Here is a 27,451-nt window from a genome sequence, read left to right on the forward strand (position 1 = left end):
AGTTTTGAGTTATATGTTGTTTACTTTAAATCCCAAAATGGATATGAGCTCAGAAGTACAAATGAAAATCATATAAAACCTCAGTGCTTCAGGGGCTGCCAGTACTTCCAAATGTTTGCATTCTTTCAAAACAGTCACCATGGAAAATTCAAAGAGTTTTTCAACAACTGCTAAAATCTTTTTGAATTTTTCTTTTCAAATTGCTATCCTATCATAATCAATTTGGGCCCCTCCTTTTCCTCCCTGCCTTTTCATTTTTTCTCTCCCAAACACACAACAAGTTCTTTATAGTATATCCCTGACTTGGACCAAAAATGGATTATCTGAAACAATCAGTTACCTGTTCTCATCACACATGGCTCTGAATGCCTGTCTGCCATCTCTCAACCATCCATAAAAAATGAAGATGTATTTTATATGTTCTGCAGGTTTTTAAAGACATTTCAAAGGAATAGGTCCAAAGACATTTTAAGTAATATCAGCAGGAGTGAAGTAAGTGAATAACTTCAAATGGTGAATATTCTCAAGGGAGAAAATTAATTTTGGTTTAGTGTTTGTTAAAAGATGAGTCAGATTAAATTATAGCTATACTTTATATATGTATACACACAAACTACGTGTGTGTGTGTGTGTACATAATCTTGAAATCTCTTGTGTAGTTTTAGAAGGAAAGTTAAAATTGAAAGACAGCAAGAGAAGAAAAATCAGCATGTAAAATGCCATGGGAGGAAACACCTGCTGGGAAAACATAAATGTAAAAAAGATCTGACAGGCTTCTTTCATAATTTCACCCAGTAAAGCAGTAATATTTGGAAATAAAAATGTGCGGAAAAGCAGTAACATTTCAATACTTTAACACATTTAAAGGATCTGGTTCCATTGTCAACTTGTCAGGAATCTAAAAACCTTTAAGAAAACCTTCTGTTTTTCCAATAATCAATTTCAATATGCATTTTACTCCATTATTTTACTTGTTTTATTTGAATCAGTGAATTTTTAAGAATAAGTTTTAACTTTCTAAACCTCAAATTTTGTCTTACTGATATGCTTGTAAAAACTGCATTTACACTTTATCTAGGTGTTTCATTTTGTTACATATTACTGAAAATCCAGTAATCATAAATGCAAAACCTTTTATTCCTGAAGCACACACGCAGGGTCTCTTTAATAATTCAAAGTGCTTTCTATAATGATGAAGTCATACTGATGGACTCAGTAGGAAAATTCTAATACTATTAAGTATAACTTAAATAATTCACTGTAGAAACCAGGCATAATAGAGCAAGAAAAATAAATTCTAAGTGCTCAAAACATTTTGCTTTTTCTTACACCAATGTATATTTCTTAAATCACAGTGACAGCTCTCCTCTCTTTTGTTGGAGTACATGACAGCTATTCATATACTGGAGCAGGTGCAAAAGATAAATGCTTTCCTATTAAAGTCAAGAATGTCAGCATTCTGTGTGCAGTGATGGGCAGACCTCCATCATTTTTGCATAAGATGTCTCCTGGGAAAGCTATCACCAGACCATTACTACACTATCAACTTACTCTCATTTCAAATTATTCTTCTTCAAAGACAGCCAGCTGAGTTGCACTTTACTTTTTTAGATTTCCTGATAGGTGATGAAAGGAAAATGTCAAACAGAGCACAGAGAACAAGGTTATTCATAATTTCACTTAACACCAAACAACTCCAAACTCATTAATCCTATAAATATAGTATTGTTCATTTTGGAATTATGATATAGTGATAATTATTCAATCTGACTATATAAAATAAGTGATTGATAAAAAAGTTTAAAAAAATAGTAAATTTTTTTTTTTTTTTTTGCGGTATGCGGGCTTCTCACTGTTGTGGCCTCTCCCGTTGCGGAGCACAGGCTCTGGACGCGCAGGCTCAGCGGCCATGGCTCACGGGCCTAGCCGCTCCACGGCATGTGGGATCTTTCCGGACCAGGGCATGAACCCATGTCCCCTGCCTTGGCAGGCGGACCCTCAACCACTGCGCCACCAGGGAAGCCCAGTAAATAATTTTTGTAAATACAGAATTATGGCAAATTCTAAAGTGAATTAATTAGGACCAGTAATGAAGAAATTAATTGAAACATTCTATTAAAATTAAAATAAAATAAATTAAATATGGCTTAATATTTTATTATTTCCTTTGGTATTTATTTATAAAAGCTCTCTTTTTTTAAAACTAGATTAAAAATATTTTAATTGTTTATTTTTGTTTCACAGAGATATCTTAAGTGTTCACACACAAAACATTAACTTACATTTCTTAAGTGCTACATTTCCTAAATGTTACAGATAAAGAAAAAAAAATGTAGGCTGATTCATTCAGTTATTCTTGTGCTCATTCTATAACTTAAAAACAAACAAATAAACAAACAAAAAACTACTGTATAAATTGCAAAGGCCCAGGTCTTGAAGATACAACATTGAGCAAACAGGATTGGTTATAAACCTTATAGAGATTAACTTGTTATTTTAATAAACTGATAAATGCTATGATATAAGCAGTGTGGGTACTGGGGGGAAATACTACAAAAGTACCTCTCTTAGTCTAAGGAGGATCAGAAAACCTTCCTGGAGGAAATAACTAAGAACTAAGGAATAAGTAGAAGTAAAACTCCATGGTGTTGGGGAGTGAGGAAGGGGAAAGGATATTCTGATCAGAGGGAAGTAAATGTGTGGAAGATGACAGCAAAAGACAACTTGACTGACAGAAGAAACTAAGTGAGGTTCAACGTGGCTAGAGCATAGAAAGAAAAGAGTAGGGTGATTTGAGGAGGCTGAGGGGAAAGAGACTAAATGACAAGTTAAGGAAAGAATAATGTTACTAGAGTTGATGTAATTTAGAGTTTCTCAACTTGGGCAATATTGAAATGTTGGGATTAAAAGCCCTCTTTTGGATGATTGAAAATCAAAAGCCATACTCAGGTTACATAACTAAAACATGGGGCTTCCCTGGTGGCGCAGTGGTTGAGAGTCCGCCTGCCGATGCAGGTGACATGGGTTCGTGCCCCGGTCTGGGAAGATCCCACATGCCACCGAGCGGCTGGGCCCGTAAGCCATGGCCACTGAGCCTGCGTGTCTGCAACCTGTGCTGTGCAACGGGAGAGGCCACAGCAGTGAGAGGCCCGCGTACCGAAAAAAAAAAAAAAAACATGATTTGTTTTTCACAATTTAGTAGCGGTGACATGACATATAGAAGACAACACAGCCTATACTGAATTGTTTTGAACAAAGAAGCAAATTAGAATTTATCTTTGTGAAAGGAGAAAAAAAAGAAACTCTCCCCAAAATATGAATTAATGAGATTTTAAAAGATTTGTGAAAATGCCCATATGTATTAACAAAAAATGAATATATTTTTAACATTCTGAAACTTAGCATGCTATTGAGATATGAATCCCTCTAATGAAAAAGATATATTTAAATCTGGCAAGTGTAATTTTATAAATACTCAATATATGTTATATGTGTATATGTTATGTGATATGTATATATTATATATGTACATATAACAATGGAATATTATTCAGTCATGAGAAAGAAGGAAATCCTGCCATCTGTGATAACATGGATGAACCTGGAAGATATTATGCTACATAAAATAAGCCAGACAAAGACAAATACTGTCTTGTATTATCTCACTTATATGTTGAATCTTAAAAAAAAGTCAAACTCATAGAAACAGAGAGTAGAATGGTGGTTACCAGAGGCTAGGGGTGGGGGGAGATCCTCATCAAAGGATACAACCCTTCAGTCATAAGATGAATAAATTCTGTGGATATAACGTACAGTATGGTGACTATTTAATAATATTGTATTTTAACTTGAAATTTGCTAAAAGAGTAGTCTTAAGCATTCCCATCACACACACACACACACACACACGCACATACACATGTCACTATGTGAGGTGATGGATGTATGAATTAACTTGATTATGGTAATCATTTCACAATATATATGCATATCAATCATCATGCTGTACTCTTTTATACAATTTTTTTTTTTTGGCCACCCCACCCAGCTTGTGGGACCTTAGTTCCCCAAAAAGAGATTGAACCTGGGCCCTCGGCAGTGAAAGCACAGAGTCCTAACCACTGGACCGCCAGGGAATTCCCTATATATGTAATTTTATTTGTCAATTATACCTCAGTAAAGCTGGGTTGAAGGGAATAAAGTGAGGACAAACACCAGGAAACAAGCTAAAGTGCAAGGAAAGAGACAGACAGGAACAAGCTTAGGCTTATTACTTCATGGGAAAAAAGACAGGATGTTCTCAGATTTTGGTGGAACAAAAGAGATTACTTATTTCTGCATTGCTGTTTCAGTTCTCTAATCAAAGTCAAATTTTCTGCCTAGCATAGAAATCAATCTTTGATCAAGTGTAAGGTCTGTCTTGCTGGAGTTACAGCCACCTCAACTTAAACAAATTTGGTTTTTCCTAGCTCAAGTTATTCCAGCCTTGATAGCATGGGAGAACACTTCTTTTTTGCTTTTTTTTTTCATGTGTCTTTCTTGGCAATTTTTTTTCATTTTACATCTTTATTGGAGTATAATCGCTTTCCAATGTTGTGTTAGTTTCGGCTGTATAACAAAGTGAATCAGCTATATGTACACGTATATCCCCATATCCCCTACCTCTTGCGTCTCCCTCCCACCCTCCCTATCCCACCCCTCTAGGTCAAGCATGGGAGAACACTTCTAAATATATATAGAACCAAGTTTTATTCCCCCCATTGTGATAATCAATTATTTTCTTCACAATTTTTGGATTCACATCTCCCACCCCCAGTTTAACTGAAGCCATATTAGTTTTATATTAAAGTACTAAAAGTAACAAAAATATCAAATATAAGTTTATGCCTTCTTTTTCCAAATTTTGCCCAACAGGGAGAGGTTAAAAAAAAAAAAAACTGGTGAAACATACTTATTAATGAATATATCAGATCATTACTGAATTTTAATGAAGAAATTATTTGGTATTGAAACAAGCCTGGCATAATTTGGCTGTATTAAAAAACCCTCTAGTATTTTTCTTACATTGTTAATAGTCATTACCTCTTTTATTTGAAACTATCTATAGCATTAAAAATATATTATCATTGATATATATTCATCAACACAGATTCTAATAATATCGATCATTACCTAAAATTTACTATTGTACGGAAGATTCTGAATAGTGGTGCATTTTTTTAATAATAAATGTAAACAGATAAGAGTATTTATTCATCATCTGGTCATACTGATGAGAAAACAGCAACGTCAGACATAATCATGGGGTGTAGCCTCTAATCCTTCTGCCATATATAAATTTATATGTCAGGTGCTTGCACATTCTATTTTTATACCGCTTTATGTTCAAAGGGAAGAATATTAAGATTGTAAAGCTAGCTAGGAAGGAGATTATTCAAAAGTTTTAAAAAAATCTTTTAAACTAACCATAAAATCTTGTTTCAAGAGCTTTTTGACCCTTATAATCACAAATTACTGCACAAGTCACAATGTAAAAGTAATGAAATACTCTACAAAAATGTTCAATAGAATTTAAAATTTTAACTTAAGGGAATTTGGAAGTTCAGTCATTCTCAAAGAGACTGTAAGGATTATTAAAATCCTGAAGGAAATCTGAAAGAAAAAGGACACAGTCATTACTGGAAATGTAATACAGCGTTAACTCTCAGGTTTCACGTTTAGACTAGAAAGCTTAAGTTCAAGGCCATTACACCAATCTTTATAGAAACGTAATGTTCTCCGACTCATGGTCCTTCCCTTGAAAAGCTGTGAGTGGGTAACCGTGATTATCAACTCAAATTAGTCACACACACTGGGGTAAATTGGAAATGAAAAGCTGCTACAATTACTCGAGCCAACATAAATGATTTATTTCCTTCTGCTGACATGAAAGGAAAAGAGTTGAATGCTCATGAAGGATAGCATTTACCCACCCTGTACTAAGGTCAAAGAGCTTACTCAGCACAAATATTCCCAGAAAAGGTTCAACCTGGCAGAAAAGAAACCATCTATTCCAAAAGGTCACCACATCAGCTTAACTTTTCGTCTGCTGTGAGAAAAATCTGTCAAAGTCCATTACTGTAAGGCAGCAGCTGTTCTGTAGAATGATAGCCTCCAAAAGAGAATAGTTTCTCATATGCCCCCATGCAACTCCTCCACTTCACAGACTACTTGTCTCCTCCGACACCATTCTCCCTCACAACCCCATGGCTTTGCTCTTCCACCTCAGATGCCTACTCCCAAATATTTCTCTACATTTTACAGTCTTAAACCCAGCTGAAAATCCAACCCTCTCAGTCAAGTCTAATGCAACCCACACTGCTTTTAGTGGCATATAAATCCCTCCATAGTCTGACCCCTGCCTATGTATCCAGCTCAACCCTTGCTCACTCCAGCCACACTGAACTTCAGTTTCTCCAACACCCCAAGCTCTGGCTCGCCTTGGAGCCTCCACCTGGTATTTCCTTCGCCTCACTCTGCTGCTGGCTGACTCCTCATCATATTTGGGTCTTTGCTCAAACTCCACTCCCTCGATGCCTTTGTTATTTATCTCAAGTACGTTCCCCACCTTCCTTTCCCCCAGTTTCAGTCCTTTTGTTTCTTTCCAGCAGTGTCACAATTTTTAAATTATTTTCCTTTGCTCCTCACTTGTTTTGTATTTATACTGGGATCATTGTCTTTTTTTTTCCATTATTGAGATATAATTGACATATAACATAGTGTAAGTTTAAGGTATACAATGTGTTGATTTGATACACTTACATATTGCAAAATGATGATTACCATAGCAGTAGCTAATATGTCCATCACCTCACATAATTATCATTTCTTTTTTTTTTTTTGGCGGAGGGGTAAGAACATTGCAGATCTACTCTCTTAGTAACTTTCCAGTATATAATATGGTCTTACTAGCTATAATCACCATACTGTACATGAGATCCTCAGAACTTATTCTCTTTTAACTGGAAGTTCGTACCCTTTGACCAACATCTCCCCTTTTCCCTGATGTTGTCTGTCTTGTTCACATTGTATCCCCAGTGCCTGGCACAAAGCAAAATGCAATAAATGCTTATTCAATCAAATCCACCCTACCCTGATCTTTTTCTAACTCCCTTTGCTCTTACTGGAATCAGAGCAAAATGAACTCATCATTTACTCAATTTTATCATTATTATTCAAATCAAAACATACACCCTACTATATGCCAGGAACTGTAAGCTGTTGCCAGAACAGTCATTATTTACTGAGTATTCATTATGTGTTAGGCACTGTTATAAGTACTTTACATATGTTATCTCATCGTATCACCACAGCTATGTAAACAAGCAATTATTTTTATCCCTATTTTAAAGATGAGGAAGCTGAGACAGAGAGAGTTTAATATGTGCTCCAGATATCACAAACGATGATAGAGCCAAGATTCTGTACTCTATCCAATAAAACACCATTTCCACCTTAAGATAAGTACCAAGAGAGAGCAGAAAGGAAAGTGATCTGAAAAAAGGAAGACATAACTGTTGCTTAAGGGAGATCAGGAAAATGTGTTTGAAGGTGGCATTGAAGATGAGATTCGAAAAAAAAAAAAAAGTTAGCATTTTGACAAATGAATATCAGGAATTGGTAAAAGAGCCCCTCACCAGAAAAATAAATAACAGTGAGAACAAAAATACAGGGAAAGAGACAGTAAGTGTGCAAAGGAAATAGTAATCGTAGAGTTACTATATGTTGTCATATCTCTTGAAAGTCCTTGCCTACATCATTGAGAATTTATCTGTGGCTGAAGAAGAAATGAAATCAAGATTTTGAAATAGCAATTACTGTGGACCTATTCTCTAAGTTATTAATTACCTCCCTTGTTCATTATCTATTTCTGGTGACTATTCTCTCAGCAACCGGATTTTAAGATTTTTGATGGCAGATACCATGTCCTACACCTTCATCAGAGGGGTTATGAAAGCTGACTCTTGAAAATGTCAGTGGACAGGAAGAAAAGTCAGAGGAGACTAGGGACAGGCACTACACATACCGATGTCAATGGTATAGTGATGAAATACTGCCCTTGCCCTCAAGGAGTTATATTCTGACACAGAGATGAAATGATTTGTGTCAATTCATATAATACAGTAGATATGTTAGAAGAAATACAAAGGGCTACAGCTCTAGGATTCTGCAAAGCAAAATTGTTTTTAAAATTAATTCCAATAGGTATTTAAATTACAATGGTATTTTCCAAAAGTGTTTATGGACAACTTTTTCAAGACTAAGAACAGTAAATTTCTATGATAATGAATACTTATAAAATAAAAGCTTCTCTGCAATAGTTATTTACATACAACAGTGAAGAGGCTCATCTAAAACTTTATTAATGTGGTTACTATGAATTCTCCTCAGTGAATAATCCAGCTCAGCATTGGCTTTTTATGTTCCCCGCCTGTGGCTTTCTATAATCAAAGTTCTTGACTGGAGAAATTTAAATAACTTTTTCCCTCTTTCTGTAAAAAGCAATTACTTTCAATTCCTTCACATATTACCACCATACTCCCATTAGAACATTTATCTGAAGTCCCAAACAACTGAATACACACACACACACACACACACACACACACACACACACAAACACACACACACACACACCCCTAACCCTTTTATTAGGAACCAGCTGAGTTGAAGGTGTGTGGTGACTTTTCCTTATTTACCCTATTGAATGCACATAATTTTTCTTCATTCATTCACTCTAGAGTACCTGACATTCAGTCTCATTTTGCAAGCCTCATTGGAAAATTGTGCTACAAAATCATGAGGAGTCATTTGCCTTTTTTAAAAAGGTTGATGTGTATGATAAACTAGGCTCTGATGATCACAGAAACTTAGAGCTTTAACAATACCTTAGGAAGCATCTAATCCAGAAAAGACCAACTTTGACACAGTATTCTCCACTCCCACCACAGAGGGTCAATATTGCTAATAGATTCTAATGTTCTTTCCCACTGAGCCTGGGCATTACTCAGATTTCTTCTCTACATGATGCTCCAGGCAACCTCTGTCCTGTAAGATAAATCATTTATTGCACATGACCCTTCTCATAGGATAGAAAATGCACTGTAGAAAGCTACAATCTATTTTCAGCTACCATAGTACCTAATATGCACCAAAGTGCTCCTTAGTACCCTGAAACATCCTAATTGTTTAAAGGCATTGTTGCAGTTTACAAAATAGATTATGTGTATGAGCAACTTTGCCTGTGCCACATATTTGGTGTTCCTGACCACCCCTGTCCTATACCTTAGCTCTGCTCTATTCTGACTTGATTACTCTGGGCCGCTGCTCCATCTTCTTGGGTGACACCATAACTTCTTTCCACACTCTAGATTAAGGCTATCCTGAAGGATCCTTTTTGTCCTGCTGTTCTCTTGACATACTCCACAACTGCTCTCACCCACACCCATGGCTTCATGTAGACTCTTTCTTCATTTAGCTCTTCAGCTCAAATTTCCCCAGCTCCACACCCACAGTCCTAATTCTTGGTTGGAGTTTCTACATTCATGTCTTGCCATTACTACAAATTCAACATGAAAACTTTATCCTTCTCACCAAAATGTCCTTGCCCTTCCTCCTGTTTTCCTTCTTTATCTTAACAGCATCATTGTCTTCCAATTACCCAAGTTGGAAGCCTTGAAATCTCCTTCAGCTCCTCCTTTTGACACTCTACTTCTAAATCAAGAGGGTCTGTGAATTCTAATCTAAAATGTCATTCAAGGCTCCTCCCAATTTCATGCCACCATTCGCATTTGGGCTTTCACCTGTGCCCACCTGAATGACTGGCACTCTCCTAACTTGTCTTCCTGCCTGAATCTCCCCTCTCTAAATCATCCACCCATCCCATTTCCCTGTCCCCACCCCAATAATACCATCGATATATTTCCTTACAAATAAATGACTGTTATTCCTCACCTTTGCTAAAAAGTGCCTCTACGTTTCTTCAAAATAAAGTCAATGTCTCCTTTTACTTTTAAAACAAAGCTCAAATTCCTAAGTGGGGATTTCAAGATTACCCACAAATAAGGACCATGTACCTTTCTCATCACATAGCATCATGATTAAAAGCTCAGACCCTGGACCCAGATTGCTCAGCTTTAAGACACTAAGCAGGACTGCTGCACGCACTAGTGTAGGCTGAGGGGTCCTGAGTGAAGCATCTGGCTGAGGGTGAGGGGTGAGCGGGGGTAGAAGTGTAGCCCATGCACCACTCACCAAGCTGTGTCTCAGCACAGGGCTGCTACAGGCTCAGAAGAAAGGACATCATCTTCTATTTCACATATAGGCACTATAAAGGCTCTATTTCCTTATCTATGAAGTACTAAGACTTTTCTCATGGGACTGTTGTGAGGACTCAATGAATTAAAGCCCTTAGAACAGTGCCAGGCACATGAGTGCCCAGTAAGTATCAGCCATTAATCCTGCACCTTCCCTGTTCCTTATACTTTAAAGAAATAGTAGAATTTATTTACTATTTTACTCATGTATAACTGCGCTTATTCACCTTCATGACTTTCATTGCTCCTTCTGCTTCCTTTCTCCCAAACTCCCTCCCCTAACAGCTTTAATCTCTGTTGATAATTCTGACCACTCTTCAAACTCAGCTGAGCTGACATGACTGCTTCCATGAAGTCTTACTTGACCCCTATGAATATGAGTTATATAGACTTTAACTCAACTCTTAGGCACATATGGACCCCTGTTGTGGAACTTACTATACTATATTTTGTACTACCTAAACATACTTATCTCAAGGCCTTCTCTTCCTTGAAAGATTTTAAGTGCCTAAAGGTAACCTGTAAGGTTCCTCTATATGTTCCCATAGTGCCTACAGACCTACAGTGACATAACAGGCAATAATAGAACCGTTTACTGAGTACCTACTATATGCTAAGCACTATAAAAAATTACTTCTCACACAACTTTTATAGTATTGTTATTTCCCTTTCATATGGGGCGACTTAGTATATAAATAATTTGCTTAGCATTAAACAGTTCAAAAGTGGTAGGCAGAGATTAGAACCTAGGATCTTGCTGGTTCAGGGACTAGACTCCTACTTCATTGTAGTATCTTGCCTGGCTCCTTCCCTTGCCCAGGAGCTACCACATATTGACTGTATATTATATTCCAAGAGCTTTTCCTACATTTTTCAACTTCCTTGCAAAGTGGTTATTATTACTCCTATATGCATGAGGAAATCAAGGCTCAGAGGTATTAAGCAATTTACCTGAGATCTTACAGTGAGTAAATTCCAGATGCATCTTATAAACCTGACCACAGAACTCCCCCATCTCCCAGAAAGCACTTGTCACATTTTAAGAGGAGTCCCTTGAGAAAAATGTTATTGCCTTCACTAATTTTTAAGAATTACTCACAGGGTCTCATTTATATGGTTCTATCTCATTTAGACACCATTCTGACAGAAACCATCACTATATACACTTATAAAAAAAAGTTATTCCTGCATTATATTTTATCAATGTTTATCTTTGTATAACTATTAATCCTACCTATTATAAATAACTTGGCAAAAAATGCTTGTTCCCCAAAGAATTTGATGGAGGTTTATATAAAAATAATCTTGATATCAGAAAGACAAAAGTTACTGATATAAAATGATTGCTTAAATAAGTACTAGGTCAGGAATATGTTGAGAGATTCATATTTAATACTTGTCATTATTAATTTCACCAGATCATTAGGTTTTGTCTGGTATTTCTATTGCATTCAAGTTATTTGGAAGGTCAAGATAAAATATTAAACCTAATGAAACAAGTAGGCACTGATTTGAATACCAAAATGAATCTTGAACTAAATACCAAGCACAGAGAGAAGAGGGGAAAAAGGAAAGATGCAGGATCAGAGTTAACCATAGATTTTTTTTTAATTTATATTTTATTTTTGGCTGCGTTGGGTCTTCCTTGCTGTGCGCAGGCTTTCTCTAGTTGCGGCGAGCGGGGGCTACTCTTTGTTGTGGTGTGAGGGCTTCTCATTGCGGTGACTTCTCTTGCTGTGGAGCAGGGCTCTAGGCTCACAGGCTTCAGTAGTTGTGGCATGCAGGCTCAGTAGTTGTGGCTTGTGGGCCCTAGAGCGCAGGCTCAGTAGGTGTGGTGCATGGGTTTAGTTGCTCCACAGCATGTGGGATCTTCCTGGACCAGGGCTCAAACCCGTGTCCCCTGCACTGGCAGGTGATTCTTAACCACTGCGCCACCAGGGAAGGCCCTATCCATTAGATTTTTCAAAAATATAAGAATATAATTTTGAAAAGGGAAAAATGGGCGGGGGGGGGATTTTACTGGAAATTAGTCTGATTTATTTTTGGGAAAACAATAATACCAAATTAATATGCAACTACCAAGGTAATTAAAAGATACTTAAAATAAAGATACTATTTAAAGTTACATGACTTGAATATCATTATTCAATTTTGCCAGGGCTCACTATTTGATTGGGAAAATCCTATTGGTTTTGAGGGAAACAAAAAAAAAGGACAAGTGAAAGTAGAAAAAAATTAATAGAACCAAGATCTTCCCAAGCAAAGAAATAACTCCAAAAGAGTATCCCTCATTATGAAAGCACTAGTTTCTAGAGCTCCCAGAGGATTCTGAGTAAAACTGGACATAATTGCAATGCATTATAAATGTGTAATTACCATTTAAATGGAGGGAGAAACTGGTGAGTGAAATGAGAAAAAGGCATTTTCTTACAGCCAACCAGAAGGTGGCATTTTGGGCAATGATCATCTAATCTACAGAGTCAGGTTAACAAAGCTATTGTCATTCTGCCACTCACCCTCAGCCTTTTAACTGTTTGTTCTCCTCTACCAGGAGGAAACAGAAGGTTAAGTCTGTCTCCAGGATTTTCAGTCACAAATTTTCTCATTAGCCTCTGGCATGCTCAATAGATAACTCAACAGCATGTGTTTACCAAAAAACACAAGCAACATAAACGCGTCTCTTTAATTCTCCCTTTTTATTGTTTGGGCACTCAATTTGTAAGAGTAAATGAAATTTTGGAGTAAATTTCTATTGGTTGTACAGTCGTGACGATTAGGGTCATCTCATCTCACCTACAGTCCAATGAAGACTTTCCTTAATAACATCCCTGTTTGTGGATTTGGCCAGGCAGCAACTTGGATGTGGAAAATACTGCCTTACTCCAAAAAGGCAATGAACATCCTTTTCAAAGAAGTTTAAAATTTGTCATGTAGATTGCAAAACTCTGGAAAAGTATCAAAGGTGTTTTTATTGGACAGCTGCATAATAAATGATAAAGGGTAAAAGATTTGTCAAGAATCCACACCAATTTCCACACAAATTAAGTGGAAAGACCCCTGTCACATGTATATTTCAGAAGTCTAATCTATTCCTTTTGGATTACTGCTACATTTCTCATGAGATTAGTTACTTTTTATGATGTGTTTCTCAAAACCCCTTTGGATTTATCAGGATGGCATATGTTGGCTGGATTAATTGTTGCTTCCATCTCAAAAAACTCAGTATTTAGAAATAAGAATATAAATGTGAAGGATGAAAAAATTAGTGAAAGGCTGTGCATACTGTGATCAACCATGTGACAAAAGTGATGGGATTATTAGTTACACAATGGTTACTTTATTCTAGCTTTCCCTTTGTATCTTCTTTTGGATATTTTATTTGGAATCTTTAAACACATTTGTTACAAGTCAGCGTAACAAGATAGGCAAACACCAGTTAGCCATTCAATGGTCTTTTTCATCATCTAAACCAGGGTTCCACAAACTATGGCTCACAAACCAAATCTGGCCCTCTCATGTTTTTGTAAATAAAATTTTATTGGAACACAGTCACATACATTCGATTATGTATTGTCTATGGCTGATTTTACACGACAGGTGAGTAGACCAGAAGACCCCAAAAGCCTAAAACATTTACTATCTGGCGCTTTATAAGAAAGTTTGCCAATTCCTGACTGAAGCTGTTCCATCTCCTAGTGTTCTAGGAGAAGTTTTATTCTCTGGCAACAACCTTCTACTTCACCATTTTCTGTCCCATTAGATCTGCTTTTTTCTACTTCTCCAAGACAACCATTTTTCAATTACCTTCTTTTCTTTATAAATCTACCATCTTCTGTTTGTATATTTTTCCCTTCTTGGTTACCATCACAATTAATTCTATTCCAAAATTTATTTAACCCAGAAATAAAGCCGGTCACATATGGCCCAATCTCTGCATAGGGTCAATCAAATAATAATAATAATAATAATTTCAACAACAATGGAAAGATATAATTGAAAGAAATATTAATGTTCACTTCGGTTGTAAAGAAAATGCTAAAGTGGAGAGGGAAGAGTGTGCTCTTAACGAGTAGTAGAACATTTCAAATCCTATCTTCCTAGCATCACTATTCTCAATATTCCCCCAAATGAATGACAGCTGCTGTGGTAGATGCCTGGACTTCCCTTTCCAGAAGAAGGCACTCATTCCTCCAGCTGCCAGGCTCTCTTTGATAATTGCCCTCAGTCAAAGGGAGCTGCTGCACTCAAAGTTAAGTCTCCTTTTGGAGAGCATCCCACATATAATGATAGTTGATATGAAGGTTTGGGCCCCTTTGCCTCAATTAGGGAGGCCATCTAGATTCCAGAACTCTCCATTAAATTTACTGAGGTCTCTGTTGTGACTATATGACAATTCAATTATTCCCCCTGCCCAAGTCTGCTTCTCTCTCTCTCCCTTATGTGTGTTATTCCTAAGAGCATTCTCCAATAAATTCTTGCAGGCAAAGCTCTGCCTTGGAGCCCACTTCCCAATTTAAGATAGTTCTCCCTTCAAATACTCTTTCCCTCATTCCATTCTCATCACTCAAACAAAGCCTTTCCTGAATCCCAGTCTTTCCAGCTCTTTACTCCTCTCTCCTCACAGCCCTGTTTCCTCAGAATCCTGGGTGAAAACTCTCAATAGAGTTCACTACCTTTTCTTTAAATATACTGATTAGATATGAACAAGAATAGAAAACTAGGTTCCATAATCTGTCCTAGTATATTTTTATGTCTTATTCTAAGATTTCAAAATATTGTTTTATAGAAGACAGTTTTGGGCTGGAATGTCAGGTCTATTTTTTTAAATGCTTCACTGTTTTATTTTTAACAGAATATGTAAGCAAAAAGCATTAAAAATTATAACTTTTACATTATGCATTTGAAAGTCTTTCTATGATTATTATATGGTCAACTGTATAGTAAAAGCTTTCCTGCAACATTTTCCCCCTGCAGTAGCATTTTATTCAAAATGAAATTCTCTGGTACAAAAGTTGGACAGCAAGGCAGCATATGAATACATAAATTTTTTTAAAAAATACTAATATCATCAAGTTCTTCTTTGGTAAGTCTGCTCTAGAAGGAAGAGATGAAGGAAGTAAGGGAAAAGAAGACAGAAAGAAGAAAAAGAGAAAGAGGAAGAGGAAGAAAGACAGGACGGGGAGGGGAGGACAACCAAGATGAAACAACTCAAGAGGAAATCACTGTAAATTCATGAATTACTTTACATGGAGAACCTCTGAAGTTCTAGAATGATTATCTTTTCCGGAGAACAAATGTTTAACTTTCTGAAATTTCCAGCATTGGCACAAGTTAGAATAAACAACTCATCTTTATTATGCTTGAACTTAAAATTAAGAAAAAATGGAAACAAAAAGAATAATGTGAGGTGGGGAGAAGTTTAATACATTTTCCAGATATTAAAATAATTTATACATCCTCCATAATTAATTATGGTGTTAGGGAATGATTAGCCAGACAAACCAATGGCAGTGAATAGAATAAAAATATACTCAAATGTGTATGGAAATTTAATTTATGAAAAAAATTCCATCTCATCACTTGCGTAAAGATGGGCTTTTAAAATAAATTGTGCTTGATAGCCATTTGGAAAAAGATAAAATTGGAACTGAATCTCACACCATATATCATGCTTAATTCCTAATGGATCATAGAGCTACATGTTAAAAATGAAACTATTTTAGATTATTTTCATAGGATAAATTCCTAAAAGTGACATTATTGGGATTTAAAGAGTAAAAAAAGGTTCATGCTCTTGATTCATATTAGCAGACTAATTTTTAGAATTCTTTTTTTTTTTTTTTTTTTTTTTTTTGCGGTATGTGGGCCTCTCAGTGTTGTGGCCTCTTCCGTTGCAGAGCACAGGCTCCGGACGCGCAGGCTCAGCGGCCATGGCTCACGGGCCCAGCCGCTCTGCGGCATGTGGGATCTTCCCGGACCGGGGCACGAACCCGTGTCCCCTGCTTCGGCAGGCGGACTCTCAACCACTGCGCCACCAGGGAAGCCCTAATTTTTAGAATTCTTATACTAATTTATACCCCCAAATGTATGACAGTTCCATTCTTATTCAAGTCTAGACAAGAATGTGTGTGATGTGTGTGTCCTATTTTTAAAATATTTAATAAAAGATGTGTGTGTGTGGTATAGCTTAAGCTTTAGGAGCCCTCATTTGCCCTAGACCTTTTAAGGTTCTGGGAATATGTGTTATCAGAGTCAAACATTTTTGTAAAATTAACAAAAAGAAGATTTAAAAACAATTTTTACGAGGGTCTCAAAATTTCATAAGCTTCAGGTCCCACAACACATAAATCAACTCCTGACAATTTTATTAGTTTGAACTGTATGAAATTGTATGTCACAAATGGACAAATCTAGAAATTCATCTCATTCAACTAATACACATAATTTTGGTGACTCATAAGGGGAAAAAATCTCTAATAACAGAATTACCAGGTCAAAGAGTACCCAAAAAATGTTTTAATAGACACTGTCAGATTGCCTTTTTAAAAGTTTGTATAGATACCCAATCCCTCCAACTGCAAATAAATGCACACATTTCCCTCACAACAGTGGGTGTCAACCAGCGTGACTACATGTTCTCATTTGCGCAAACTCCTGGTTTATAACTTTTCTCCCAGAATAATTATTAATAGTACCCCCTTTTACTCTCAAAATGGTCCCAGTTTGGATGACAGATGGTCATCCTAGCGTCACTGATCTTTTAAACTCTAATTTCTCTCCTGGAGATCATTCTGGCCTCTAGGGGCCTGCAGGCTTCTGGGAGTTACCTGCATTCTCCTTCCTCTCGTTTCTTATTCACCTGCACTGACAACTTCAGGAGCCATACAATTATGGAGCATGCCTCTAGCTAGGGTCTTCCTTTCTGTGTAGGTGGATGTAGGAAGTGGCAATAAAAGTATGCCTGTGTGTTTACCCTGTTGAAAATCAAGCACCTGTGCGTGCACACAATATTCATATACACACGCGTGCACACATATACAAAGCCAAATTAGTCATTGTTTTCATACAAGTGACAGTCTCCAGCTGTTCACCATCAAACATGCCAGAGATACGGGCAAGAGGGTCCTAGCACTGAAGGAGGGGCTGGGCAGGTAACCTTCATATGCCTTCAAGGGCTGAGATTCTGTACTCCAGCAGTAACGATTAACATTTATTAAGAACTTACTGTCAGGGAAATTCTAAAAATTTTGCCCATAAAATCTCATTTTGTCCCTCAGAGCTACCCACTGATTTATTCACTATTACTGGAGAATATTAACAAATGAGTAAACTAAGACACAGACAGGTTAAGTTAGTTGTCCAATGTGACATACTTAGTAAATGAAGCCCAGATTTCAACTAAGGCAGCCTGACTGAGGAGCTGTTACAGCTCCATTTTCTGCTGCCTTCTATTACATGTGTCAGGCATTGAATATCAGTTTACATTTTACAGATTTATTTCCACTTCCTTTCTTAATGATTCTGATTACATTTCTGAAAAGTTACATAATAGGAGGGAGGGAAGTCATGCAGAAAATTCATGCAATATAATTGGAAAGCTTACCATTGAAGAAACTTCCTTCTCTCTCTGGATGATCTAGCTTTTCAGTTATCTATTCATTATATACTATGAGAAGAGAGAATCAATTTACCTTTTCAAAGTCTTTCTAAGAAAAGTCAGTGATGACTTACCTAATTTTTAAAAAGTGCTTAACATAAAATATCTAGAAATAATCATATGATTTCTATTCTGATACTGCAATATTACTGCTATTTTAATATTTAGGGCTCAAATGACTTAAGGTATTACCAACTTGGGTATGAGTTTAACAAAGAGGAAAAGGGCAAACATTTGGTGGTGACCACAAGACTAGCTGTCTCTGCTGACAGAAAACCTGTGGATGCTCAATGATTCCCTAATCCCTTCAAATCATCTTCTGAATTCATTTTCTAGAGAAGTTTGGACCAAGGACCAAGAGGGGCGATATTACTATCACTCCAGGAAAATAACTCTGTGGGTGAAAGGCATCGTGGTCAAATGTGCATAGTGTATGACGTTTTTCAGGTTCCATATTTTCTTCTTCCACAAGTCAGAAGTCTGTTTATACTGTGTCTCGAATAAACACTCCTAAGACTACCACATGCAGTTAGGGTATCAGTAACCTCCCAATTTGTAAGTCTAAAGGACACTCATACATTCAGACCCTCCTTTCTTGATCTCTATGACACCACGCTTCCACTTCCCATCTTCTTCTCAATGCCTTTTGAAGAATCTTGTTTCCTTTATTCAACCTTTTAATATAGGCTATCCCTTGGGCTTGAGATTTTTCTCCTGGGTGGAAAATAATCCTGCTTTCTGAATTTGATCACATTTTATTCCCTACAATGAATCTAGTGTAACTAACTGCTCTCAATCTGTGAATAGATAACGGTTTCTATCTGAAATGAATAAATATCCAACCCTGTGCTCTCTTCAAAGCACTTCTCCTGGTTCACTTTGCTGTGGAATTGAACATGGAGGGAGACAAGTTGAAATGCCGCATCGTCCTCTGCAGCCCTCTGGTGTGATTTCAATCCTAGGAAGCAGCAATCACCCTGTACTTCAGCTCCTCTCCTCAAATAGCTTTTTGAAACAGTTCGTGATCCTGTTACCATCAAAACAATTTCTACGTAACAAGATCTAGAAGTTAGCAATGGAGTATGTACATGCTTGACAGTTCATCCTTGCCCCTACAAGGTTTACCCTGCTTCTCATTCAGATTTAGTATCATGTCCCAGAGGCCCGGAGCAGCACAATAATATGGATGTCCCCTGATGTTATTTTTAATGGAAATTATAGAGGACCTTGCAGTGCCCTTTCATCAGTCAATACTTTATGGTTCAATTACCCAGGTGAACAAGGGGGCTACGGTTCTGACTTCAGTTGGGTTCCCAGGATCTAGGCCTGGAGGAGTGTGAGGACCTGCCCAGAGCTGTGCATGTTGAGCTGAAGGGAGCGAAGATCTGAGTTCTGGGTAAGCAGGAGCCTTGTAAGTACGGGAAGGTTTAAAGAATCAAGCTGAAAAGAGTGGAGAGAGGGTCAGTCAACTAGATAGGATGAATTGATTTGGGAAAAGTCTTCAAGGATTCCTTAAAGCAAAGTGAAACTTTTGTTGAGTTGCTTTTGTGGAGTGGGAGTTGGGGTAACTGGGAAAGGTATTAATATCCAATTTAGGTTGGAAATTTTAAACTCTTCTCTATCAATATTATGGTTTTTACCCATCCTACACTAGCTATTGAGGTTATAAGAATGTGTTTTAGAAATGAGAACAGTGTTTCCTACTCATACTTTAATTTTGATGCCTGGGATAAGTAAGAGGAAGACTTACAGCTGTGAGTTACTGAAAGAGTCTGGGGCACCTCATCAAACAAATTATAATACTTGCCAGGAGTAGTCCCACGAGGAATGTAAATCGTGTGTGGTCTTCCAGCAATATAGACTTGAGTTCTGTTCAAAAGGATGGCAAACTTAAGAGTTAGTAAGGCTTATTTTCAGAATAAAGTTATAATTGGAATTATCTTATTAGATAGACTACATTTATGTAACTTTTTATTACCATTGCTTTATTACATTAAGTTCTCCTTTTATTTATCCACCAGGAGAATTAAAGTGTTTGATTAAGAATACAGTAATACAATTAAAATAAATGAAATATCATTTGAAATATCAGTAAGTTAGCAATAGAATTAACAATTGCTTGTTTACTTCTCTGTGTCTTCTCTTAGTAGGATGTAAGCTCCACGAAGGCAAGGATTTATCTTTCTTGTTATAATTATGTCCCTAGTGACAACCACACTACTTAAGGCATAATAAATACTCAGTAAATATTTACTAAAATAGATGAGAGTCAAAGGAGGCAGTGAGTACACGAGCGGTTAAACATTTATGTTCTCTAACACTTGGAACTTTAAAAAATGCTTTAACTTAAAATCATATCTGCTAGATAACAAGACTATTAGATCAGATGTAGTAATCAATCTTTTGATGCCCCATTAGTCATTCATTTTTTTTAAATGAAAGATGGATGTTTCTGGAACCCAAGCAGCATCTTTGGATTATGAAATACAAGAAGCCCTTAATAAGACAAATTCCTCTAACAGAATGCAGTGCTCATGGAATTAACAAGGTCTAGGAGATCTCTAGAAGAAATCAAAAAGGAAGAGATAGCAGATGAATAGCAGAACTAAACCAGAACTGAGGGCAGTTGTTGGCCCATATTTGCAGAGATGCTTCAGAGTTTTCCTTCTAAACTGCAGAAACTTCAGTGATGGATATTTGCTCAGGCCCCTATTCTCTTCTGGGAATAATTAGCCACTTTACTGATAAGCACTATGCAAAAAAGTGATAACACTTATAAGAGACCAGGATCCTGGGGTGGGTTGGGGGGAAATATATATATATATAAAGCAACATGTTTGTCACAGACTCTTGCCACATATGTAATGTACCCTTACTGGTTCTTCCTTCTGGGTATATTTTTTTTCTAAGATGCAAAGAATAAGGAATTATCTTCCATCTTACTCTTTCTTTCATCTTTATATGTTAATAAGAAAAGGATATAAGGTCTCATAGCCAGAAAAATACAAAGTCCTAGACAAAGAAGTGGTCTTAAGTAAGCAAACAGAACATTTGGCCAACACTTATCTTTTCATACAGGCACATTTTACTTACAGATGGGCCTATTAAAGTGCCTCTGCCTTATCTATGGATCTTTCTATCTTGTCTCTGGGTCCTTCTTGAAAAAGGTATACAATTTAAAGAAAGAAAATAATACTGTGCTGGCCTGAAGGAGAATGAAGAAAAACAAACTTCTCAACGTGTATGGACTATGAAAATATTTTCCATACCTCTGTGAACTCCTTTTGAAAAAGTTACTTGAGAATATACTCCAGCAAAAGGGAAAAAAAATGAATCCTAAAAAAAAGGAAGATATGGGATCCAAAAATTTCTTCTCAGTAGAGCAGTGAAAAGAAACTAATTTTTGTAAATTATAACAGGAAGTCACAGGACTTTTAAAAGAATATCTATAAGAAGACAATGAATATATTTTACCAAATACTAGATGAGTAATCACAGTGATAGGAATAAAGTGTCCTGTGTCCTTCTTGACAAGAAATAATGGGGCTTCCCTGGTGGTGCAGTGGTTGAGAGTCCGCCTGCCGATGCAGGGGACACAGGCTCGTGCCCTGGTCCGGGAAGAACCCACATGCCGCGGAGCGGCTGGGCCCGTGAGCCATGGCCGCTGAGCCTCCGCGTCTGGAGCCTGTGCTCCACAACAGGAGAGGCCACAACAGTGAGAGGCCCGTGTACCGCAAAAAAAAAAAAAAAAAAAAAAGAAATAATGAAGGTAACTAAAACTGTAGGAAATGCAAAAGCTGTATAGGAAAAGTCACAATGTAAACATGAAACAAGCTGAAATGTATCATGACTTTGAGAAATGGAGAGTAAGGAAAGAGACTCTATTTGATCTTAACACTAGGTAATTCCCTTTCAAGCAATGCAGGTTAGTAACGTAGAATTACCTTTCCTATTTTCACTTCAGTTGTTTCCTAAACAATATTCACATAATCATAATATGTTTTATTATTTTACTAGTTTAAGGCATTTTAGATTCAAACTACAGAGTAAGCATTTCAAGATATAAATATAGTTACAGAACAGAATGTAAATATTATACACTTGACAATGTCAAATGAGTGCGAAAGCTTACAGAATTTAGGAGCTAGAGAGAGAAGAGGACAGGTAGAAGGAAACACAGGGTTCCAAATTTTCTTATCTTAAATAATGGGAGAAGTATTGATAGATAGAGAAACAGAGGGCTAAATGGATTACTCAAAGTCAAAAACATAACCAACAGAAGAAAGATTAGGCATCTTAAGAGCTAGTAATGAACAACAATAGTTACAATTCAAAAATAGCAAAATAGGGCTTCCCTGGTGGCGCAGTGGTTGAGAGTCCACCTGCATGGGTTCATGCCCCGGTCCAGGAAGATCCCACATGCCACGGAGTGGCTAGGCCTGTGAGCCATGGCCGCTGAGCCTGTGTGTCCGGAGCCTGTGCTCCACAACGGGAAAGGCCACAACAGTGAGAGGCCTGCGTACCACAAAACAAAAAACAAAAAACAAAAAAAAACAAGCAAAATAATAATATCCCCTAACAGCAAAATAACAAAAAAATATGGATAGTGCAAGACAAATTTTTCAGCTTTCATGATGGGGAGTTGATAGATAACATGTAAAGTTAAGAAATCATGAAAAGGAGATAAAACCATATTGTTCAAACACATGGAGGTAGCCAAAAAAAGAAATACAAATAGAATCATATTAAAAGGATTCTTTTTGGAGAGGAGGTGTCAGAGGTGGAGTGGGGAGTGGGAAAAACAAACTTTTTTTTTTAATAAGGTAAGGAGTTTACTTTTTAAATATTTATTTATTTTTGGCTGTGTCAGGTCTTAGTTGAGGCACGTGGGATATGCAGCACGCGGGATCTTTTGTTGCGGCATGCAGGCTTCTCTCTAGTTGTGGCACGCAGGCTCAGTAGTTGTGGCATGCGGGCTCTCTAGTTGTGGCACACGGGCTCCAGAGCACGCAGGCGCAGGTTCTCTAGTTGTGGCATGCAGGCTTAGTTGTCCCACGGCATGTGGGATCCTAGTTCCCCAACCAGGGATTGAACCCGTGTCCCCTGCATTGGAAGGTGGATTCTTAACCACTGGACCACCAGGAAAGTCCTGGAATAACCTTTTTATTTTATAATTTTCTGTACCTTTTGAAAATTTTTTCCTTATCATATGGATGCATATACTATTTTTATTACATAAAAAAGGTAAAACATTTACTGATTACTAGCTTAGCATTCTCTTCAATGATACTATCCTAAAGTGCATTCTTACTAAGGATAAAAGGAACATTCGTCTGCAGGTAATATTGATAGATGAAGCATTGACAAATGAACACTATAATCAATACTGCAATGAGTAGAAGCATCAGGAATCCAAACATGTCAACTGAAATGTATGAAAAGAAAAGAAATATATTTTAAGCTAACAGAAGGTTAATAATTTCTCATAGTTTCATCGTTCCTAATATCATGCAGTCTGATTCTTAAATACAAATGCACTGGTCATTATTAAAAATGATACAGTAACATACATCATATGCTCCAATAAAACTACTCTTAATGCAATAATCACTAACATTTGAAAATAATCTGGGTTGCTAAAAAGAGGAAATATTTAATGTCCTTTATCTCCAGATAGGTAAACTATTAGGCCACAGGCTTATTTTTTCCTTTATTTTGTCTCTAGACTCATTCCAGGCAATATCTCAACAGAAAGAATAGATCTCTCAGGTTGCTGTTTCTATGAAGATAAAATAGTAGGTAGCAGGGGATGGTTTGTTGTTTGAGTTTCAGCAGTTCCTTATCAAAAAGGCAGCCAACGCTTGCTGGGAAAGCAGATTTCCAGCACACCTGTAAACTGTATCCCCTCTCAATACTATTTAACTTATCAGCCTGGTGTACCTGTAAAATGAAACTAGCAGGGCGGAAGATGAAGTAGGAGACTAGGGTTCCCCATTCATACTAAATACATGAAGTGTCACTTGCTATATATAGGTTCTTTGCTACAACTATGATTTAAATTTACCTGATGGTTTCTGAAGAAAACATGGATTTGTGAGCAAAATTTATATTTTTTCACTTCAATTTTTTAAAAAAACCAAAAATACAACATTACAGATATAAAATTAAAGATTCTTTAATGATTGAGATGAGTTCAGTCCCAGGGAGTCATTGTTCTGAATGTCAATTCTCAGTATTGAACACATTAGCTGAGGAAATATAAGTTATTAATAATGCTATTGGGCTCAATATGTCCTCAGGACTAGCTTACAAGAAACTCCTGGAGTTTCTAAAACAACTTAAGAACACAAACCTCCCTTTACTGGGTTATGGTTATTGTACATCAGAGTACTTTAGAGATGAAATTTAAAGTATTTAACAATTGGTATGGTAAGGCATCCACAAATCAGAATGAATGTTGACCTAGTTTGAACCAACACTGGCTGGAAACAATCAGTATCAGTCTGTATCAGAGGAAACACCAATGAACAGACTTGCTATATTTTAATAAAGCAAATATAATAATTTATAATTCTTCAATTGTAGCAAATCACTAGTTTGCAAATCAATTGTAAAAAGTACAGGGCTTCCCTGGTGGCGCAGTGGTTGAGAGTCTGCCTGCCGATGCAGGGGACATGGGTTTGTACCCCGGTCCGGGAAGATCCCACATGCTGCGGAGTGGCTAGGCCCGTGAGCCATGGCCGCTGAGCCTGCGCGTCCGGAGCCTGTGCTCCCCAACGGGAGAGGCCACAACAGTGAGAGGCCCGCATACCATAAAAAAAAAAAAAAAAAGTACATAAAATTCAAATAAGGACAACTCACCGTGACAGTTCAACCAAAATATAGAACTGAAATGACACCCGAAATATGGAAAACAAATTTTTTTGCAAGCCCTTTCTTCACTGCACCAAAAACACTGTATTTGGAAAGAAAAAAATAAAAGCAGTGTCCAAGTATAATAACCACAATCCCAGTAAGTTTCTAGTACTAGTTCAATAAGTATTCAATATATAACAGCCATCATCATCATCATCATTATTTTATTATTATTATTTGTAGTTGATGCTGTTGGTGGTCTGCCGCTTTACCAGATCCACTTTACCAGGCCCATGCACACAAACCTAGCTGCAATGAGTGCTGACTGCCAACGGCTCAAGCTGCCCTTCTTCTTGCATTGTCCTTGTGGATAGGGACCATCTTGCCTGTGGTCAAGAATTGACCTCTGTCAGGAATTGACCAGTATATGGGGTTCCAAACAATGGACATCCTTGCCTCAAGGCAGGCACAACTCTGCTATGTAACTTTTTGCCCCAGGGCTGCCCATGGTTCAGGCCAGTGTAGGCTTTGGCTGAGATCACATCTTTGCTTGGCTCTTGTCCCTTAGTTTCTCTGGGTCCCGTACTCCTTCATAGAATTTTGCTGAACAGCAGTCACTCAAGAAATCACATGTACCTGAATCACTTTCTCAGGCTCTGTAGTTAGAGAACTAAATTTAAGACATTATTTCACAAAGTAGTAATAATGACTTCAGAAGATAGGGTGTTTTTTGTTGTTGTTGTTTGTTTTTTCCCTCTCTCTTTCTAACACTCTTTCCCATTCCCCTTGTCTGCAGCATTCACACTTAGGCCTCTGGGGATTCCTCTTCTGTTACATGTGGGCCTGGTGGTGCTCTCAACCAGCCTTGCTTTACCCCCTTTCCCCTTTTTGCTCACTGGTGGCCATATGATCATGTGGAAATAGGAATACTGAATTCTAAGTCTCTTGCTGAAGCAAGCAAAAGCAAGGTACAATGGTGGTAACCACCGTGGAAGATAAGACTAGAACCTGGAAGAGTAAAAAAAATGAGGACAGAGTGGTAAAAATGGCTGTCACTTACATAGGACCTACCATGTGACAGGCACCGTTCTGAGCCCTTTATATATATTAACTCATTTCATCTTCATGACAACCCTGTAAGCTAGGTACTGTTATATCCACTTTATAGAGGAGGATACTAAGGCACAGAGCAGTCAAATGACTCTCATAAGGTCACATACCTAGTAAATAGGGAAGCTTAGGTTCTAATGTAATCAATTTGGTTCTATGCTGGTAACCAATCCTATAAGACTGATCCCAGACCCCTCCCAATCACTTCTTGCTGTATATCCTGAGACCAGCAGGATACACATTCCATTGTAAAAAGTCACCCCTTAGACACTGCCTGAGAGCAAGAGATATATCACAGGCAAACTTTTGTTTCATGTTAACCAAGATCAGAGGTCAAATGAAGGCAAATTTAAGATTGAAGCCATTTTGGCTAAATGGATCCTGTCCTCTTAGACTATTGCTTAAAGACTGGAACTTCAAAGTCAAAGTCTACATTCAAGGATTACAGCCCAGAGACTTCAGGCCTTGGTTATTAGATCTCAGAGTTTTTAGGAATCAAGTTCATGCCATCTAGCAGGGTTTTAAGGGAGATGAAACGCCAGAAAAAACCTGAACCTGTCAGAGAAGAGTTTGTGGTCACTTAGTGCTAAGCTGATTCCCTGGCCCCGATAACCAGGTTCACAGCACATGAGCTCCTAAAGCAGTGCAGTCCCCAGAAGAGACATTCTTCCCTGTGCCTCTCTCTGATAGGAGCTCAGAGAACAACGGAAAAGGGAGCTCCTTCGCAGGTTAAGCCTGGGGCAGCCAGATTGGTGACCAATAACTCACTGCTTGGCCAGGGAAACTCAACAGAGCGTCTGCACACCACGTACATCTCTCTGACATTCCAAAGTTATAGCTGGGGGGCAATAACTGACAACGACTCTGGGTAAGTAAAATTTTACTTGAGGGTTGGTTGCATTAATTAACAGGAGCATTTTTTTAAATGTAGGGATGGAGAAAATACTTCCTGAAAGCTCAAAGGGTGAAACACAGTAGCCTAAGGTAGTTTATTTTTTTACTCTCTGTCTGCCCAGATTGTGTCACCATCCTTCTTCCTATGGTAACCCACACCCTCTTACCTTTTCGGATCTCTTCCCCACCTTTATGTGGGTCTGCAGCTATCAGTCAGCTATGCTCCACCACTTTCCTCCTCCTGGAATCACCTGACCCAGGCAATGGCACTCAGAGTAGCCCATCCCTCTGGCTCAGTAACTAGTGCGGGACTGGACATAAGACCCAAATAGGGTCAATCAGAATCCTCTGTGGAATTGTATACAGGCATTGGGAGAGGTCTGCTGGGAGCCTGCCTCTTCCCCAGCTATATGGAAAATGTTCATTTGCCATAGAAGAAAATGAGGTCAATACCCAGAGTGAGGCAGAGCTGGGAGATGAAAAGAGAGAGAGGAAATGGGAATAACATCCTTTAAGACTCAGCTGTGCATGATGTCAAGGCCACACTGGACTTACCAGTTTTGTGAGTTAATAAATTCTC

General features: G+C 37.6%; 1 protein-coding gene across 4 annotated transcripts in view; it reads right to left on the bottom strand.

Moving 5' to 3' along the window:
• The window catches only part of CDK14 (cyclin dependent kinase 14), a 716,891-nt gene that overhangs the window by 648,064 nt on the left and 41,376 nt on the right, over positions 1–27,451 (bottom strand). For 2 of the 4 annotated variants that reach the window (XM_067746468.1, XM_067746463.1), the window contains exons 3-4: positions 19,820–19,881; positions 17,959–18,021 (exon numbers count right to left, since the gene is read on the bottom strand). The exons of 1 other annotated variant lie outside the window; for it this stretch is intronic. The gene's annotated coding sequence lies outside the window, so the exon portion shown is untranslated. The remainder of the gene's footprint in view (positions 1–17,958; positions 18,022–19,819; positions 19,882–27,451) is intronic. One more of the 4 variants, XM_067746464.1, reaches the window with a different exon arrangement.

Source organism: Pseudorca crassidens, chromosome 8 (assembly GCF_039906515.1).
Source record: "Pseudorca crassidens isolate mPseCra1 chromosome 8, mPseCra1.hap1, whole genome shotgun sequence".
Taxonomy (NCBI): Eukaryota; Metazoa; Chordata; class Mammalia; order Artiodactyla; family Delphinidae; genus Pseudorca; species Pseudorca crassidens.